The 20595-nt window shown below is 39.0% G+C and overlaps 2 pseudogenes; one reads left to right on the top strand and one right to left on the bottom strand.

Annotated features, from left to right (window-relative positions):
* Positions 1-1904: 1904 nt before the first annotated feature.
* LOC114710142 lies at positions 1905-4133 on the bottom strand (annotated as a pseudogene).
* Positions 4134-13859: 9726 nt separating this feature from the next.
* On the top strand, positions 13860-14801 carry LOC114710115 (annotated as a pseudogene).
* The last annotated feature ends 5794 nt before the right edge of the window (positions 14802-20595 follow it).

Below are 20595 nucleotides of genomic sequence, written 5' to 3'. Positions count from 1 at the left end.
CCACTCAGCCTTCCTCTTCCCAGAATTCTCCTTGTCTGTTTATCCCACCTATACTTCCTGCCTGGCTACAGGCCAACCAGCATTTTATTTATCAACCAATCAGAGCATAGCATTCACAGCATACAGAGCAATATCCACAGCAGAAATCTAGAATTAAAGGTGTATGCCACCAATGGCTGGCTTTGTTTCTCTCTAGACTAAATCAATCAAAAGTAATGGAGGGAGGCTTAGAATCACAGACACTCTGGCAGGACTCTGCTTTCTAGTGTTAGAATTAAAGGTGTGTGCCCCCACTGCCTGGCATCTCTATTTACTCTAGTGGCTGATTCTGTCCTCTGATCCTCAGGCTAGCTTTATTTAACACAAACTTTATCACTACATTCCTCCTTTTTTGTCTAAAATAATGAAATGCAAGAAAAAATATGAACAATAAGTATATACAGTATATAGAGTCAATATGTAAGTATATACAATATATAGACTCATTAACTAAATATGCCAACTGGTGGCAAGTGGGTACACAGCCTACTGTGATAGTTCTCCCAGATTCCCAGAGGTTCCTTCTCCTGTTTCCTCAAGGTTAATTTTGTATAGATATGGTGACTTTAATGAGAGTCTTAGAGGCGGGCTTCAGTCACAGGTCTCAGGATCTGCCAGTGCCAGTAGGGATCCAACTCAGCTTCCAGACGTCCTTTTGTGTTTGACATGTATGCTTCCAATTGGACATCCACTTGCTCCTTGGTCAGTACAGGGCAAGTGAGGGCACCTCTCCCTCAGGCACAACCATAGCCTCTACATCCGGAACACCCATTCCACGAACTATCAAACACTACCTGGGAGTGACATCTTGCCCTGGGCAGGGTCCTAGTGGCAGGTTCCCCAAATAGTCCTGCTAGGGGTAAGTATTTATGGAATAGAGATAGCCCTTTGCTTCTCATCTCTGTCCTGGACAGGGCACACATGGGTCAGGTTGAAAAGGACATAGAATTCATGTCTCTTCCTGAGTTATATACCCTTCTCTGCCTGGCTACGTCACTACCTTCCTAGTACTGGAAGTGATGATCACATGACATCCAAGTGCTAGGATTAAGGGTGTGCCACAGACCTGAGGCTCCCTTTCTCTCCTAGAATGATGGGATCCTGAGAGGTCCAGGGTGGTTTTGAACTCTCCAGTGCTAGGATGAAAGGTGAGTGCCATAACACCTGGCCCCTACATTTAATCTAGTGGCTGGCTGTGTCTTCTGACCCTCAGGCAAGCATTTCTGATACAAAGTATATCACCACATTTCTAACCCCACCACCAACTGCGCCCCCTTCCATTTTTTTTTTGATCGAAAATATCAAAGGCAGGCAACAACAAAATGCAAGAAAATCTATTTATTGTGAGCATATACAATATATACAGTAAAGCATGACTTCCACTAGACAACGTGACTCGCTCATTCTTTTGCCTTCTTTTAGGAATTTATATTATTCTGTTGGCTTGGCTTATCTAATTTGAGACAATACTTTCTGAGTTATCTATTTATTAAGAAACTGTTTTATTTATTTTACATACCAATAAAATATGCCCCTGTTCTTATGTCCCTCCCCTCCAGTCTTCCCCTCCAAACCCGCCAACCATTACCTCTTACAGGAAGGAAAGGCCTCCCATGGGGAGGTACATAGTATTGGTCGAAAATAACAAAAGTAGTCCACAACAAAAATGCAAGAAAAAACTCTTTATCATGAGAATATAAAAATGTAGTCAAGCATTACATCAAATAAACACGCCAAATGGTGGCAGATAGGTCGCAGCCTATTGTAATAGCTCCTCCCAGAACCATCGGGTTTCTTCTCCTGTTTTCTCCGGGTGATTTTTGGCACAGATGTGGTGACTTGAACAAGAGTCCAAGAGGCGGGCTTCAGTCACAGGTCTCAGGAGCTGTCTCTGCCATATAGGCATCCAACTCAGCATTCAGGCTCGCTTTCCTTTTCAACATGTATCTAGTTAGGCGTCCAGCTGCTCCTTGGTCAGTTCAGAGCGAGTGAGGGCACCACTCCCTCAGCAACAGCCAGGTCCACGGCCATGCCCTGGGCCTCAGCTTCCAAAAGCCCCTCTTCCACAAGTTAACACAGCCCAACCTGGGGGTGACATCCTGCCCTGAGGCAGGGTTCTGGCTGCAGTACTCCTCCTCCTTGGGGCAAGTGTCTCTGGATGATGGCTGTGCCTCTTCCTCCATTCGCTCCCCCTGGCAAGGGCACCCATGGGACTTCCTAAACAGACCTGCATGCAACTCTCACCCAGGATCCCCTCTAAGCTCTGCCTAGGATTAAACCCTGCATGGACAGAGGGTCTCTTCTCCATCTGCATGGCCAGTCTTCTGTTTCTGGCACAGGCGAACTGCTGCTGACACCTCCTCGAGGCCGAGACATTGATTGGTGTCTGCTGTGGCTGTTTGTTCTTGCGCAGTTGAGCAAAACGCTCATTTAGAGACATCTTGGTAGTGTGTCTTAGCACAACTCTGCTGGGCAGGCATCTTCAAAATCGGAGAATCCAAAGAGGTTAGGTGCCCAGGAGGTACGATGTAAAGCTCTCTCATCGTGGTTTGGGTATTTAGATCCTCCTGCTCTTCCGGCTTGCACGTCCTGCCTTTCGTCTGTGCCACCACAGGAGGAAAAACTTCACAGATGCTGGGAGGAACTGTCACAATAGGCTGGGGACCTAACCACCACCATTTGGCATGCTTGTTTGATGAAGTACTTGACAGTACATTTTTAAATGCTCACAATAGTTTTTCTTGCACTTGGGATGTGGACTGCTTTTGTTATTTTCCTCCAAAAGAGACAAAAAAAAAGGGCATGGGTGGGTGTGGGGTGGGGGTGGGTGGGGGTAGCATTGGGGGTGGGTGGGGCAGAAATGTGGTGATATACTGTGTATCAATAAAAACTTGCCCGAGGATCAGAGGACACAGCCAGCCACTAGATTAAACATAGGGGCCAGGAGGTATGGCACACACCTTTTACCCTAGCGCTCGAGAGAGGGTTCAAAGCCACCCTGGACCACAGGGGATGGACTCAGTCTAGGACAGACACAAAGCCCTTAATCCAAGTCCTTGGGCGTCACGTGATCACCACTCCCAGCACTAAGGGGGAAGTGATGTGGCCAAGGCAGAGAAGGGTATATAAGACGGAAAGAGACAAGAACTCCAGGACTTTTGAACTGAGGACTCCCAGCCATTCAGTGGGAGGACTGGTGGAGTAGGGAAGGTGAGAAGTGGCTGGGGCTTGTTCCTCTGTCTCTCTAGCCCTTCGGTATTCACTCTAGATATCTGGCTCTGGGTTGTGATTAAGACCAGTTAGGACTGGAGCGCCTTCTTTGATCAAACTGTTGGGGCACCAGTTCCCGAAAGAGCCTCAAAAGCCCCTTGCTTGCCTGCGATGTAGCTGCAGGAGGCCGCAGGCTCCACCCCAGCTCTTGCGACTTTGCTTTGGACACCAGGCAGGAGTTGGCGGTGCCAGCTGTGGTGGCCCAGAGGAAAGGCAGGGCAGGGCAGTCCTGACGAGCGGGAGCATTGGCCCTCTAGATATCCAACCCACGATGAGAGAGCTTCACATCATACCCGCTGACCAGCTAACCTCCCTGGATTCTCAGGATTTGAAGAGGCCCGCACAGCCATTGCCCAGAGTTGTGCTCAGACGCACCACCAAAATGTCTCTAAATGAGCATTTTGCTCAACTGCAGAAGAACAAACAGCCACAGCCGATGCCAGGGAATGTCCGGGCCTCCATGAGGTGGCAGAGGCACCTCGCCACTACCAGAAACAGAAGAATGGCCCAACAGATGGAGAAGAGACCCTCTGTCCACGCAGCGATAAATCCTAGGCAGAGCTTAGAGGGGCCCCTGGGTGAGAGGAGCATCCAAGTCCGTTTAGGAAGCCCCATGGTTACCCTTGCCAGGGGAGCGAATGGAGGAAGAGGCACAGCCATCATCCAGAGACACTTGCCCCAAGGAGGAGGAGTACGTTTGGGACCTGAGGCCAGAACCCTGCCCAGAGTGCGGGATGGCACCCCCAGGTTGGGCTGTTTTAGGTCCTGGAAGAGGGGCTTTTGGAGGCCCAGGGCCAGGGGGGCGTGGCCGTGGACGCGGCCATGGGCGAGAGAGAGGTGCCCTCACTCGCCCCCAACTGACCAAGGAGCAGCTGGACGCCGAACTGGACGCATACATGTCGGAAACGAAAGCGAGCCTGGATGCTGAATTGGATGCCTACATGGCTGACCCTGAGACCTGTGACTGAAGCCAGCCTCTTGGACTCTTGTTCAAGTCACTACATCTATGCCAAAATCACCTGGGGAAACAGGAGAACCCCGACGGGTTTTGGGGGGACTATCACAATAGGCTGGGCCCTACTTCTCCCAGTTTGCGCATGAATTTAATGTAATGCTTGACTGTACATATATATGTATATAGTATATTTTCACAATCAATGTTTTTTTTTAATTGCTTGTGACCTTCTTTTGTTATTTTAGAACCATATAATATACCTCCCCATGGGAAGCCTTTCCTTCTTGTAGGAGGTAATTTGTGGTGGATTGTGTGGGGTGGGTGGTGGGGAGGAGGGAACAGAGGGATATTTGATTGTCATGTAAAATGAATAAAATAATTTCTTAATAAGTAGATTAATCAGAAACTATGGTCTCAAATTAGACAAAGACAAGCCAACAGAAAAATTAAAAAAAAATCCCTAAAAGACAACAAAAGAATCAAATAATTATTTTTTTAGAAATTCAAGAATCCTCTAAAAGTTCTAAATGTTAAGTTACAGTAAATATATATATATATACACACACAGAGGACCTGATGCAGACCCATGTAGGCCCTGTACATTTTACTTCAGTCTCTGTGAGTTCATATGAAATCTGCCCAATTGTTTTAAAAGGCCTTCTTCTCCTGGTGTCTTTCATCTGCTCCCTCTCTCCAACTCCTTCTGTCTCTTCAGTGTTTCCTGAGGGAAGGAATTCAATGGTTAGGTCTCATTTAGAGCTGTGTGTTTCTAAGACTCTCTCTATCAGTGTGTGTGTTTGTGTGTGTGTGTGTGTGTGTGTGTGTGTGTGAAGAGAGAGAGAGAGAGAGAGAGAGAGAGAGAGAGAGAGAGATGTCTAGTTTTGGGTCTCTCTAGTTATTCCCAACTACTGCAGGAGGAAGCCTCTTTGATGATGGTTTAATATGACAAAAATCTATGACTATAGTGAATAATCATTAGGAGTCACTTTATTGTTACTTTTTTTTTGACCAGTAGTATTTGGTTTTCCCCTAGGTCTCTGTGCTATATAGACTGGAGTTTTTGGTTTTTGTTCACCCAAGCAGTGTCAGGTATGGCTTCCATTTCATGGAATAGGCCTTAAGTCAAATCAGACATTGGTTGGTATCTCCCACAAGGTTTGTTACCACCATTGCCCTAGCATAGTTTGTAGGCATGACAGATTGTGAAGAAAATGTTATGAGGTTGGGTTGGTGTTACTCTCCTTTTTTTTTTTTTTTTTTTTTTTTTTTTTTGGTAGCCTGCAGAGTACCTTTCTATGTCATAGACACTAGAAAATGGGGATGAAGATTCTTTGTAGGCACCAGCTTGATCTCCATCTTCAATTAGTTGTGTGGGTATTGTCTTCATCAATGGGACCTTGCTATCTGTTTGTGGAGACAAACCTATTGTCCTTCTAACAGCATAGGTTGTTTAGGGACTTCTATGAGGAGACCCTTTGGCCAAGAACTCAACTATAGAAACCTAGTACAGTAGAAACTTCTTACATGATATGAAGGCAATCTCAATGAAGTCTCCAAATAATGAGGGAGATGGAACCACCTCCTGGCTTTCTTTTGTCACCAAAGGAAGCTTTGAGAACAGCAGGGTTGGGTTTCATTTTTACTACATCCTAATGTAAATGTGGTGAGTCATACCCCAGAAAAAAGGAAGACAATAGGAAAGGTAATTGATGAATCTGACTCCCTGATTCAAGAGGAGGGGTGTCAGCAATCAATAGAGAATCAACTCTCCAGATCTCAATTCTGTCTTATGCCTGCAAATTCCAAGAATATTTAATATTGTAATAGAAAGAACTAAGAATTTTAAATAAAGTCTCAGAAGGAGAAATCAGGAATGAATAACTAACTGAGTGTCCATTACCATGAAATGAATGTATGGTTGCTGACAGAGATTATCATAATTTTATTCAATGAAATAAACAATATAGTGAAAATACATAATTCATAAATTATACTTAAGCAAAATCTTTATCTATAAAACAGACATCAAATGAATTTGTACATTAAAATATGTACTGTATCTACTTTATAAGGATACTTTTATTTTAAGTACTTCTGTTAATTTTACAGTAGAAGTATCTATAAGGAAATGAATAGTCTATAAGGAAGAGGTGAGTCATGAAGGTTAATGAATTCCTGGTAATTATAGATTTACCATTAACTTATCATTTACTGTCATTTTATAAGAAGTTTGCAATAGTCAACTTGTTAATCTTTTAAAGTCACCATTAGGCATGTTTAAACTGTTCTTTAACCCTGAGCGTAAAGCTTGCTTTAACACATGGTGCAAATTGCTAAATGTTTGGTGGTTACACTTAGAAGTGAAAGAATAATAATATCAAAATATATAATGCTTACAGCTATTTAAATATTTCAAGTTAAATTTAATAACAGATGAAATAAATTGAATGCTGTATAAGATAATTTCTCAGTAGGGAAATCAACTGGTCTCTGGATAATTAACAAATACCCAGTGATATTTTTGTCAGTTCTAAGATGTTTTGGGAATAAGAAGTTGCATGCAAGCTCTCATATGTATACTTCAAAAGGAAGAGACACTTGGAAGGGCATTGATTGCAGTCTGGTTCTTAACAGAAGAACAAGAACCCTTTTCGCATTCTAGGTGAGTGGTTTGAACCAATCTTCATGGTATCAAATTAGTTCTACTGATCATTCCTGACATCTTCAGTTTCAAATATAGACACAATTATCATCATCATATTTAAACCAATATATGTAATTTCATGTTTCCTAGTTAGCTTTATGTCTATTTGTTATTTCCATACTAATGAGAAGTCTGAGAAAAAAAATGAGCATTTTTTAAATTTGTCAAGTAGAACATTATTGCAGCAAATATGTTGTTATCTAGGTGTGTGTTTTGAGCAGAAGGATAATGTGAAATGAGTCTAAATATTTCCAATAAAAAGAACCTTTAAAAGCAGTTTCCAGTTGTTCAGTAAAGTCATGTCACTTTCCCTAGTTTTTATGCAGTCATATTGTTGTTTTTCTCTAACTGTCTGCTTTACTAGTATTATACAAAAGAAGATTTGTCTCACTGTGACTCTCCCCAAGAGCTGGCACTGAAACAAATAAACTAGGTTTTTGATAGTAGTTGCAGAAAGCACACAACTTAATGAAAAGAAGGAGTGGGGAGAGAGAGAAATCCAATAATGAGTGAACCAAAAAAAGATTGCTGCTTTTAACAAGTGGGATGCAGGCTCAAAACTTATCAAGACAGCCTTAAAGACACTTCTAAGGAGTTATTACAGAGGACAGGGAACCTTGAGTCTGATACATTCATTCCTGTCTTTTATTGCTCACACATTATTCTTTAACACCTTAAATTCCATCCTCTTCTCAGCTATTGTTTCCACTTTTGGCAGTATAAGGAGAAACAAAATTCTCATTTATACCAACATTTCTGCAGGACAAGTGCAAAGTGGCTCAACATAGTAGGTGCAGGGGGTACATTCATACCTACAGTAGGAAGAGACAGTAAATCTCAAGTGTTAAGAATAAGCGTGTATTTAGGCTAACACAGATCATCATAATAGGGCATCTTCTCCTCTGTTAACTTTATATTAAATTTGCTTTGCTCACATCAATGATGGCCACATGTCAAAGAATTACAGATAAAATGTATATATGTTTTCCATTTCATTCAGTCAGCTGCTGTAAGCTCTAAAATATTATAGATTTGGTATTACCTTTTCTCATATGAACTATACAACTGAATTAAGAATTTTCATCCTGATTTGGTTTTCACTAAGAGATTTAAGAGTGCCATGTCAGTATTGTGTCAAAAATCTAGTAATTTTTAAAACATATGCCATGGCAGCCACTACAAGGCAGGAGATCAGAGATTCTGAGTTTTCTGTTGCAAAACCAGTAGCTGAGATCAAATATTTAAAATGATGGAATACAGTTCTGAAACATATTCTCAGTCCATGCTAGGACACTCTTTTCCCTCTGCTATTTATATCAAATTTAAGAGATGTTGTCATCCCAGTATATTATAGCTGTTACAATTTTCACACATCACAAATGAAGATGGAGAAATATTTTTCAAGGTTGAGGTGGAATACCTACTCACATCCTTGACAGACACTAGTTATATAGCAGGGTTACCAAAAGGTCAGACATCTGAATACGCAGAAGTCTGACCAAGCATTTGAGAATCTTAAATAATGAGGTATAATCAATAAATGCAACCTTAAAATAACTAATGTTGAGAATAACATAAAATATTTAAGAAGAAATTATGAATAATTTTGAAAATTTAAGTCATTTTCTTTCCAATAGGAATATACTTAATAGCATTAACTGTACATTCAAAGTGGTATTTGGTAAAATTTATGTTACATGGTTTTATCCTAAAATTATTGAATAACAGTAGCACAGATATAATAGAACTTTTAAATTAATTAATTAATTAATTAATTAATTTTGCATCCCACCCAGAGATTTCCCCTCCCACTTTTCCTCCCAATCCATCCTCTTCCTCCCCTCTGCCCTCCCATAATCTACTTCTCCTCTTCCTTTTCTGTTAAGGAATGTTAAGAAAGATCTTAAGAGGGCAATAAACTTAAGAAATCTAGCTTATTGGTAGAGAGTGAGCCTATCATCTGGACTCAGTACTCAGTACTAGAGTAAATACCTAAAAGAATCATCAGAAGGCATATAATACTGATTTGTGAGTTGACATTAAAATATAAGACTTATAGATACCCACTTCACACTTCAAATTAAGTCAAGAGAAATAGAATTTGCACATTATCACATTTTCTAAATTTGAAAGTTGAGACAAGTTTTACTGATTCCATGTAATTCACAAGTGTATACTGCAATTGGTATTTATCTATTGAGATAAAGTAGTGGATTTTGTTTTTATTGTATACACTGGGTGAGGAGTTATCTCTCTGAGATTTTCAGATACATTCCATGAAATGTATGTTAGAAGTAGGGGTGTTTTTACTTTTGAAAATTAAAAAGAGAATGTTGTCTTACTTTTTCTAACACTGTTTACTCACCTAGGCACCTGGGCCTGAAACAGTTTTTGAGCAACTGAAAGTTCTTTCTTCTTTTGCCTCTTTCTTTTATTTCTTTGAGAAAAATGTTCTTGGTTTTTCTCACTTGTTCACCTTAGTTACTCTACTTGCTAAATTTCATATTCTAATTTAGTGGGATTTGGTTGCTACCCCTACATAACAGGGAACCCATGTGCTTCAGATCCTTTACTGAACCCTTAGTGTCTCCTGGGAAGGTGTGCTTGTCAGGTAAGAGTGAGACTTGTTAAGGATCCTCATTTTTATTCCAGTCAGATCTGAAGGATAAAAGAGAGAGAAAGTAACATAGGCGTGTCATCTAAGACCCTGGTCTAGTCCATATTCTAGCTACATGGGAAGCTGAGACAATGGCATCATCATTTTCAGCACAGCCTGCACAACTAAGTGAAACTCTGAAAATAGTAAATGAGCAAAAGTCTGAGATTATAGCTACATTTTCTTCATAAAGGTCACATTCATTAGCAAATTCTACTATATAAGCATATTAAGATCTTGTTAGAAAGGGAATATAGTTTTTTTTTGTATTGATTTTGCAATTGCAAACTGATTGCAGCAACATGGAGGAAACGGGAGGTCAATATGTTGAGTGACATAGAGGAAACAGAAAAAATAAATTTTGCATTTTCAGATTGGTGAAGACTAAAAGAACTGATGTCACAGAACAAAGAGAGGAATGTTAATTAAGGATTTAGTAGGGTAAGAAGGATGAGTGGTGGGGAAAATGGAGATGGCCTCCAAAGCAGAGTGGAGAAACTAGCTATGATTTTAAATGCCACAGTTGGGTAACTATTGGTTAAAAGGATCCCTCAAATGTATGCATGCAACAATAATTCATGAAAATGAGACCTTGAGTTTGAAACCAAGTGTGATGGTTACATGTCAGGGTCTGAAGGTAGGAAATGGAAGGGAGAAATGTAATCAAATTATCATCTCAAATAAGGGGGGAAAATTAAATGATCTATCCTATATTTGAGATTATTAGATTAGCATGGAATTGGTAACATTAAAATAATTAGTACCTAAGGATAAGAAAGTAACTCGATTTTTACCATCACAAATCACACATATGCCAAATTTTAAATGTACATCCTAAAGCTTCACAAATATTTCCCAATTTAAAAAAAAAAAATAGACAGTTTTGTAACCTTGATATGTTAGAGCCAGGTGTAGTCAGAAGTTTTCCTGTTTCCTGCATGTCCTGCAGTCACTCAGACCCAAATAAACCCACAGAAGTTTATATCAATTACAAGCTGGATGGCCTATGGTTCAAGCTTCTTGCTATCTAGCTCTTATATCTTAAATTAACTCATTTCTATTAATCTATATTTTGCCACATGTTCCATGGCTTTACTGGTACGCTGGCATGTTGTTCCTTGACCAGCAGGCTGGTATCTCTTCCCTTCTGCCTTTCTTCTTCCTATTTATCTGCTTGTATTACCTGCCTGACTCTAAAGTTCCTTACCATAGGCCAATACAGCTTTATTTATCGAACAATCAGAGCAATGCATATTCACAGCATACAGAAAGATATCCCACAGCAGCCAGGAACATAGTTCCTTTGCCAATTATTTAGGAATTCTATGACCTTTTTTTAAACATAATTTTAGCTTTCCCCTTTTAGGAAGTACTGAAGTCCAACATTCTCATTTTACAATATATTTTATCAATCATGATCTTGTAAGACTTTATAACTGCATTATTCACTCACATACTCTAATATCCTTTATATTCTATTCAATTTCATAGCTTGATGAATTGTATTCACAAATTTTCCAATCTTAAATTTATTAACCCAGGATAATGTTATTTCCAATGCAATATAATAGAAAATTATTCTTCTTTTACTTTTTAATCATAAAACATAGAATTTATTTTAAACTGCTGTCAATGATATATTAATGTTATTCATAATTAAATTGTAATAATGATTTTTTAAAAATTGTTACTATATATTTTTTAATTTTTTCTTTATTTTTGAGAATTTCATACATGTATAAAAATAAATATGACAAAATATACTCTCAATATTCCCCATTCATCCTCCCATATGTCTTCCAATACACAGCTGTACAAAATTCATGTCTGTTATTTTTCTTCTTTATGTTACACCCTTTCCACAGTTTCCCATTCTTCCTATCTTCCTAGTCCTTCCCCCCACCTCCCCTCTGCACTCCACATCCACTTCTCCACTTTTCCTAAGAAAAGTGCAAGCCTACTATGACTGTGAACCAAACATGGTATATCACATTTCAGTAAGGCTAGGCACCGCTCCTTGTTTTAAGGCTGGCCTAAGCAACACAGCATGAGGAAAGGGGTCCCAAAAGCAGCCAAAAAATGTCAGAGATAACCCCTGCTCTCACTGCTAGCAATCTCACAAGAAGACCAAGTTACACAGTTGTAACATATATAAAGAGGGCCAAAGTCAGCCCCACGCAGGTTCCCTGTTTTTCAGTTCAGTCTCTGTGAACCCCTATGAGCCAGGTTAGATAATTCTGTGAATTTTCTTGTGGTGTGCTTGACTCCTCTGGTTCCTATCATCCTTTCTCCCCTTCTCCTGCAGGATTCCCTGAGCTCTGCTTAATGTATGGCTGTGGGTCTCTGCATCTGTTTCCATCAGCTTCTGGAATAAAGCCTTTCTGATGACAATTGGGCTAGGCACTAATCCATGAGTATAACAGAATATCATTAGGAATCATTTAATTTTTTATAATCTCCTAAATCCCCTTACTGCCACTCAAGTATGAACGGCTGTGGGGCCATCCACTGGAGTGTGGAAAACCTACCAGGGACCACATCTTCAATAAAGAATGATTTTCCCTCCCCCAGAAAATATCAACTTCTAGTAGTTCTTCAGTAAATGGAAGGGCCTGAAGGAGAGGGCCTCCCCTGGTTGTGCCAAGATTTCTGATTATTTGATTCAGTGCAAGTTTTGCTGTGCAGAAAACAATAGGTGCTGTGAGCTCATGAATGTGATGGCCATGTCATGTCCAGAAGATATATCATATATATATATATATATATATATATATATATATATATATATATAACAAATTATGTGTGTGTGTGTGTTTGTGTGAGTGTATGTGTGTGCCAGTATATGTGTGTGTGCATGTTTGTATGTGTCTATGTAGGTGTGCGTGTATATGTGAGTATATGTTTATATGTGTGCAAGTGTGTGTGTGTGTGTGTGTGTGTGTGTGTGTGTGTGTGTGTATTCCAGCCATACTGGATGGAAGAGTACAATGCTTCTCATTTTTTATATTCTAGGAAAGTTTATATACAATTGTGTATGTGGAGGCATTTTTTTCTAAACGAACAGAAAAAAGATATCAGAAAGGAATCGACAAAATGTAATTTTAAAGAACTGCAGATATTGATTCAGATCCATAAATATTTAGCTGATGGAAGATGTAATAATGGTTTAAAAGGAGACAAAATTAAAATATGAGCATAGTAAATTCCTGTGGATGCTATGACATCTTAGGCAGCTAATATTCATTTGGTAGTACCTAGTTATTCCTAGTAACTGTAGACCTTTCTTTGTTCCACATGATACATCATTTGGTGTTGCTTCTGTATCAGGGTAGACACTATTCCCTCATGTTGAAGATATCATCTGCTCCTTTAGTCTTATATTTTCAATTTTGAAGTAAGTAGATTTTTAGTAGCTTGCTTAGGCAAAATACTCAATAGTTTAATTATTAGGAGCATAGAAGTTTACTTAAAATATGCTGGAATAAATAACGGCATAATCAGATACATCATTTCACTGACACTATTACTAACCTCAGAACAAATGCAAGACTGAAACTAATTTCCCATTATAATCTCAAGATATATGCAAACCATAAGAGAGTAAAGATACAATTTTATAACATTAAATAGATGAAGGGCCAGGGTGCTATTTGGTGTATAAGATGATACAATTAGGAAATATAAAGCAACCCCTGTAGAGTGAGTTAGTGATGTTCATGGATGAGTTGTAAAGATATAAAGCAGAGACATATGTAAATGATTTGTTTCAGTTTACTGCTTTCTAAAATAATGTTTCACAAATCACGCACACACACACACACAAACACAAACACAAACACACACACACACACACACACACACACACACACACACATATTGTAATGAGAAATACTTTAAAAGATCCGTAATCTTAATCTAGGTCAAGCCTCTTTTAAATGACATATTTACAAACAAAATCACAAGGACAGTGTAATACTTTACAGATACAGTCAATATATTGCAGAAAGAAAAACTGTTTATAACATGCAGGGTACAGTAATTTTGAATCTTGTATTTGTGTTCAGCAACGCACATGATTCATATAAAATTACTTCCTGTCAAAAACAAAGGAAGAACATAAAAACATAGAACTCTAGTATACTATGTGACCTAAACTCTGAAATTTTAACAGATAACTTCCTGAATCCCAGTGGGCTGTGAAGATACCTCCAATAAACATTTCCTTAACAGTCTAGATGGAGAAGCAGAACCTCTCTGTGCTGAATGAATTCATTCTCATGGGTATCACAGACCGCCCTGAACTACAGGCTCCTTTTTTCATAATGTTCTTTCTCATCTATGTTGCCTCAGTGGTGGGAAATTTGGGTATGATCATCCTCACAACGTTGGATGAGAGGCTATAAACACCTATGTACTTTTTTCTCAGACATCTGGCTTTCATTGATTTTGGTTATTCAACAGCTGTGGGACCCAAACTGTTGGTAAACTTTGTAACAAATGAGAATACCATCCCCTATAACTGGTGTGCCCTTCAGCTAGCTTTGTTCATCTTCTTCATCATTAGTGAGCTATTTGTTCTGGCAGCAATGGCCTATGACCGCTATGTGGCCATCTGCAGCCCTCTGCTCTATACAGTCATCATGTCTCAGAAAGTGTGCTGGGTACTGGTGATCATTCCCTATCTCTTCAGTGCCTTCCTCTCTCTGATCACCACCATTAAAATTTTCATTTCCTCCTTCTGTGGTCATAAAGTCATTAGTCACTTTTACTGTGACAGCCTTCCTTTGTTGACTTTGATTTGCTCAGGAACACATGACATTGAACTTATAATATTGATCTTCTCAGCATTTAATTTGGTTTCATCCCTTTCTGTAGTACTTGTGTCCTACATACTGATCCTTGTGGCCATCATCAGGATGAACTCTGCCGAGGGCAGACACAAGGCCTTCTCTACCTGTGGGTCTCACCTGACGGTGGTAGTTGTATTATACGGGACTCTGTTTTTTATGTATGTACAGCCCAAATCTAGTCACTCTTTTGAGACTGATAAAATGGCATCTGTATTCTACACCTTGGTAATTCCCATGTTGAATCCCATTATCTACAGCTTGAGAAACAAAGAGGTAAAAGGTGCCCTACAAAAGCTGTGGAAAAATGTGTATAAAAGTTGTACTTAAACTGCAATAGAAAGAAGAGATAGCTTAGAAGCATGAAGCTTGGCTAACATGTGCACATCTATAGTTACAACCTCAAGTCATACAAAATTCAACACAAAATGTGTATTTAATGAATTTGACTATATACAAGTACATATAGTATGTACTAGACTTTTAAATGCACTAGACTGAAAAGGCATAGTGAATTTAAAATGTTTTTTTCTTGTTTTCAATGTGCAGCTTATTAGAAATGGCTCTCACTTTGGTATTATTCTTGTTTTCATAAGTTCCATTCTAGTGCATGAAGTCTACCACTGGTTCTTTCATTGACAGCTGCCTCTGGAGAAATAGAAAAGATATATTCACATATGTACCTCATTTTAGACTTTCTTTGACTAAAGACATCTCATGTATTTAAATGTGTATTACTTTCTTTCATATATAAAATCCATATAGATGCGCATATCATACTGGTATGCTAATCTATAAAAAGAATATCTCTTATACTATGTTGTACATATATGCTCTGCAAAGGGTATTGTATAATATTTACTAAATAGTCAAAAGTATAAATGAGATCTGATCTATTTATATCATTCTTGAATATCTGCACAGAGTCATCAAATGCAGTATAAAACAGAGGTATCTGAATATCAATGTTCATTCTCAAATTTTTACAACAGCCAGGACAAGATATCAGTGTAACTCCTAACAGCAGTTGGATGGATAAAGATGTGTGGTTTATATACACAATTATCTTGAGCATTAAGAAGAAGGAAATTATGTTAGGAAGAAAAATTAATAGAACTGGAGACCATAGTGTTAATAAGTGAATAAGTCAAATTCATAAAGATGAGTATTAGATAATTACTCTCATGTGGAATTTTTTTAAAAGCTATAAAAGTAGAACTTAGGTCATTAGATAATCGCAAAGTGAATAGTGGGAAGGTAAGGTGGGTGAGGGTGGGTCATATAGGGTAGTAAGTTAATAACATCAAAGTAACCTGAGTATGTGTGGGAGAAAATATAATGAAAACACCCATCCTCCAAGACTGCAGCTGCTCCCTAAGACACAGAATCTGCCAGTTCCCATTGAACCAAGAGGTTACTCTATGTTCTCCTAGTCCAGCACCCTAGTCTCTAGGCTTTAGGCCCAGTGGCACAACCTGCATCTCGATATCCCCACCCATTTCAGTCCCAGTTGCACACCAACAGGAAGGATTCCTTCAGGCAGGACTGACTACCCCCCACAGCAGACCCTGTAGCCTACAAGGCCCACAACACCTCTCAAACCTACCCATCCTCCATGACCACAGCTGCTTACTGAGACAGAGACTCCACCAGCTCTGACAGGACCAAGAGCTCCAATTGGGCCAAGAGCTGCTCCCTGAGACAGAGACTCCATCAGTTCTGTTTGGACCAAGAGTGCCAATTGGACCAAAAGAGGCTTCCTCAGGCTAGGTGTCTGTGGTACAAACCTTTAATCCAAGCACTTGGGAAGCAGAGCCAGGCAGATCTCTGTGAGTTCGAAGCCAGCCTGGTGTACAGAGCGAGATCCAGGACAGCACCAAAACTACATGGAGAAACCCAGTCTCAAAAAACAAAAAACAAACAAAAAAAGAGGCTTCCTCAGAAAAGGACATGGCTTGCACCAATTGCAGGAAGAGATGGGTCGATGCCAGTGCAAGAATACATTCAACAAAATAAAGAGCAATATGGCACCACCAGAACATAGTGGCTCAGTAGGACCTGAATATTCCAACACAGAAGAAGCACAAGAAATCGACCTTAAAAAATGACTTTAAGAGGACAATAGAAGACTTTAAAGAGTAAATGAAAAATTCCCTTAAAAAATCAAAGAAAATACAAACAAAAAATTGGAAGAAATCAATAAATCCCTTAAAGAAAGGCAAAAAAAGGTAATCAAATAGGTGAATTAAACAGTTCAAGTCTTGAAAACTGAAATCGCAGCAATAAAGAAGACACAAACTGAGGCAATGCTGGAAATGGAAAATCTGAGTAACCAAACAGGAACTACAGATGCAAGCATAACAAATAGAATGCAAGAGATAGAAGAGAGAATATCTGGCATTGAAGATACTATAGAGGAAATAGATTCATCAGTCAAAGAAAACATTAGAGTCAACAGTCTTGGACAGATGTTATGCAGACACTAAGAGCCTATGGATACCAACCCAGACTATTATACCCAGTAAAACTCTCAATCATCATATACAGAGTAAACAAAATATTCTATGATAAAACAAGATTTAGAGAGTATTGGTATTAACTCTTCTTTGAAGATCTGGTAGAATTCTGCGCTGAAACCATCTGGTCCTGGGCTTTTTTTGGTTGGGAGACTTTTAATGACTGTTTCTATTTCCTTAGGGGTTATTGGACTATTTAAATAGTTTATCTGGTCTTGATTTAACTTAGGTATGTGGTACCTATCCAGAAAAATGTCCATTTCTTTTAGGTTTTCCAGTTTTGTGGAGTAGAGTTTTTTGAAATATGACCTGATAATTCTCTGGATTTCCTCAATGTCTGTTGTTATGTCCCCCTTTACATTTCTGATTTTGTTAATTTGGATTCTCTCTCTCTGTCTTTTGGTTAGTTTGGATAAGGGCTTGTCTATCTTGTTGATTTTCTCAAAGAACCAACTCTTTGTTTCATTAATTTTTTGTATTATTCTCTTAGTTTCTAATTTATTAATTTCACCTCTCACTTTGATAATTTCCTGGCGTCTATTCTTCCTGGGAGACTTTGCTTCTTCTTGTTCTAGAGCTTTCAGGTGTGCTGGTAAGTCACTAGTGTGGGATTTCTCCAACTTCTTTATGTGGGCATTTAGTGCTATGAATTTCCCTCTTAACACTGCTTTCATAGTGTCCCATAAGTTTGGGTATGTGGTGTCTTCATTTTCATTGATGTCTAGGAAGTCTTTAATTTCTTTCTTTATTTCTTCCTTAACCCATTGGTGATTCAGTTGAGCATTATTCAGTTTCCATGAGATTGTAGGTTTTCTGTAGTTTTTGTTGTTGTTGAAATCTAACTTTAAACCATGGTGGTATGATAGAACACAGGAGGTTATTCTAACTGTTTTGTATCTGTTGAGATTTGCTTTGTGGCCAAGTATGTAGATCTACATGAGCAGCCTGGTCATGAGTGGGAGCAATGAAGGGTGACGGTCGAGGGGAAGAGAGTGGGAGATCCTAGCTGGATCAAGAAAAGAGAGGGAGAACAAGGAATAGGAGACCATGGTAAATGAAGACCACATGAGAAGGGGAGGAAGAAGAGAGCTAGGGAGGCCCACGGAGATCCACAAAGATACCCCCACAAAAGACTGCTGGCAATGGTCGAGAGACGGCAGGAACTGACCTACTCTGGTGATGGGATGGCCAAACACCCTGATAGTTGTGCCATAAACCCCATCCAAGGACTGAGGAATCTGGATGCAGACATCCATGGCTGGGCCCCTGGTGGAGCACTGGGAGTCTAATTAGTGAGAAAGAGGAGGGTCTATATGAGCGAGAATTGTTGAAGCCAAGGTTGGATAAAGCACAGGGACAAATAACCAAATGAATGGAAGCACATGAACTATGAACCAAAGGCTGAAGGCCCCCAACTGGATCAGGCCCTCTGAATGGGTGAGACAGTCATTTGGCTTGATCTGTTTGGGAGGCAGCTGTGCGGTGGTGCAGGGTCCTGGGCTCATTGCATGAATTGGCTATTTGAATCCTGGGACTTATGCAGGGACGCTTGGCTCGGTCTGGGAGGGGGGACTGGACCTGCCTGGACTGAGTCTATCAGGTCGATCCCGGTCCTCGGGGAGACCTTGATCTGGAGGAGGTGGGAATGGGGGTGGGCTGGGGGGAGGGGAGGGGGCGAGAGAGGGAGAACAGGGAAATCTGTGGCTATTATGTGGAACTGAATGGTGTTGTAAAATAAAAAAAAAAAATTAAAAAAAAAAACAAGATTTAAACAATACCTATTCACAAATCCTCCAAAAAGCACTAGAAGGAAAAAAAGTCCTATCTAAGAAAGATGCATCCATGAAAACACAGGCAACAGATAATCCTACACCAACAAATATCAAAAATATCAACACAACACTACTACCAAAAAATACCAGGAATTAACAATCACTAGTTATTAATATCCCTTAATATTAATGGACTCAATTCACCAATAAAAAGACACAGTCTAACAGAATGAATACGAAAACAGGATTCCTCTTTCTGCTCCATAAAAGAGACATACCTCAACTTCAAAGACAGATCCTACCTCAGAGTATAAGGCTGGGAAAAGACTTAACAAGCAAAAGAACTCAAGAAGCAAGTTGGTGAAGCTATCCTAATATCTAACAAAATAGACTTCAAACTAAAATCAATTAAAAGAGATTGGGAAGGACATTACATATTCAACACAGGAAAAATCCACCAAGATGAAATCTCAGTTCTGAACATTTATGCCCCAAATACAAGGGCACCCACATTTACAAAAGGAACATTACAGAAGCTTAAACTGTACATCAAAGCACACACACTAGTAGTGGGAGACATCAGTACCCCACTCTTACCAATGGACAGTTCTGCCAGACAGAAACTTAACAGAAAAATAAGGGAACTAACAGATGTTATGACTCAAATGGATTAAATGGATATCTACAGAACATTCCACCCTAACACAAAAGAATATATCTGCTTCTCAGCACCCCATGGAACCTTCTCTAAAATCACTGACATACTCAGTCACAAAGCAAAAAAAATTGGTTTAACCTCCTGTATTTTATTGGACTGCCATGTCTTGAAATTAGATTTCAATGACAACAAATATTACAGAAATTCTACAGTCTCATGGAAACAGAATAATGCTTAACTTAATCACCAGTGGATCAAGAAGGAAATAAAGAAAAAAATTAAAGATTTCCTAGAATTCATTGAAAACGAATGTACTACATACTTAAACTTATGGGACACTTCGAAAGCAGTGCTAAGAGGAAAATTCACAGCACTAAATGCCCACATAAAGAAGTTGGAGAAATCCCACACTAGTGACTTAACAGCACACCTGAAAGCTCTAGAACAAAAGGAAGCAAACTCAAAAAGGAGGAATAGATGTCAGGAAATAATCAAATTCAGGGCTGAAATCAATAAAATAGAAACAAGGAGAACAATACAAAGAATCAATGAAAAAAAGAGTTGGTTCTCAGAAAATCAACAAGATAGACAAGCCCTTATCCAAACTAACCAAAGGCAGAGAGAGAACATCCAAATTTACAAAATCAAAAATGAAAAAGGAGACATAAAAACAGATGAGGAAATCCAGAGAGTCATCAGATCATACTTCAAAATTGTGTACTCCACAAAATTAGAAAATCTAAAAGAAATGGATGATTTTCTGGATAGGAACCACATACTAAAGTTAAATCAAAACCAGATAAACAATTTAAATAGACCGTCTCGAAAAACCAAAAAAAAAAAAAATTTAAATAGACCAATAACCCCCTAAAGAAATAAAAACAGTCATTAAAAGTCTCCCTACTAAAAAAAGCCCAGGACAAGATGATTTCAGGGTAGAATTCTACCAGAATTTCTAAGAAGACCTAATACCAATACTCCTCAGACTGTTGCACACAATAGAAGCAGAGAGAACATTATCAAACTCTTTTTATGAGGCTACAGTTAGCCTGATACCCAAACCACACAAAGATGAAACAAAGAAAGAGAATTTAAGACCAATCTCCCTCATGAACATTGATGCAAAAATACTCAATAAAATATTTGCAAACTGAATTCAAGAACACATCAAAAAATTA

Source organism: Peromyscus leucopus, chromosome 4 (assembly GCF_004664715.2).
Source record: "Peromyscus leucopus breed LL Stock chromosome 4, UCI_PerLeu_2.1, whole genome shotgun sequence".
Lineage (NCBI taxonomy): Eukaryota > Metazoa > Chordata > Mammalia > Rodentia > Cricetidae > Peromyscus > Peromyscus leucopus.
Note: the sequence above shows the minus strand (reverse complement) of the source record. Positions and strands in the feature narration are given on the sequence as shown.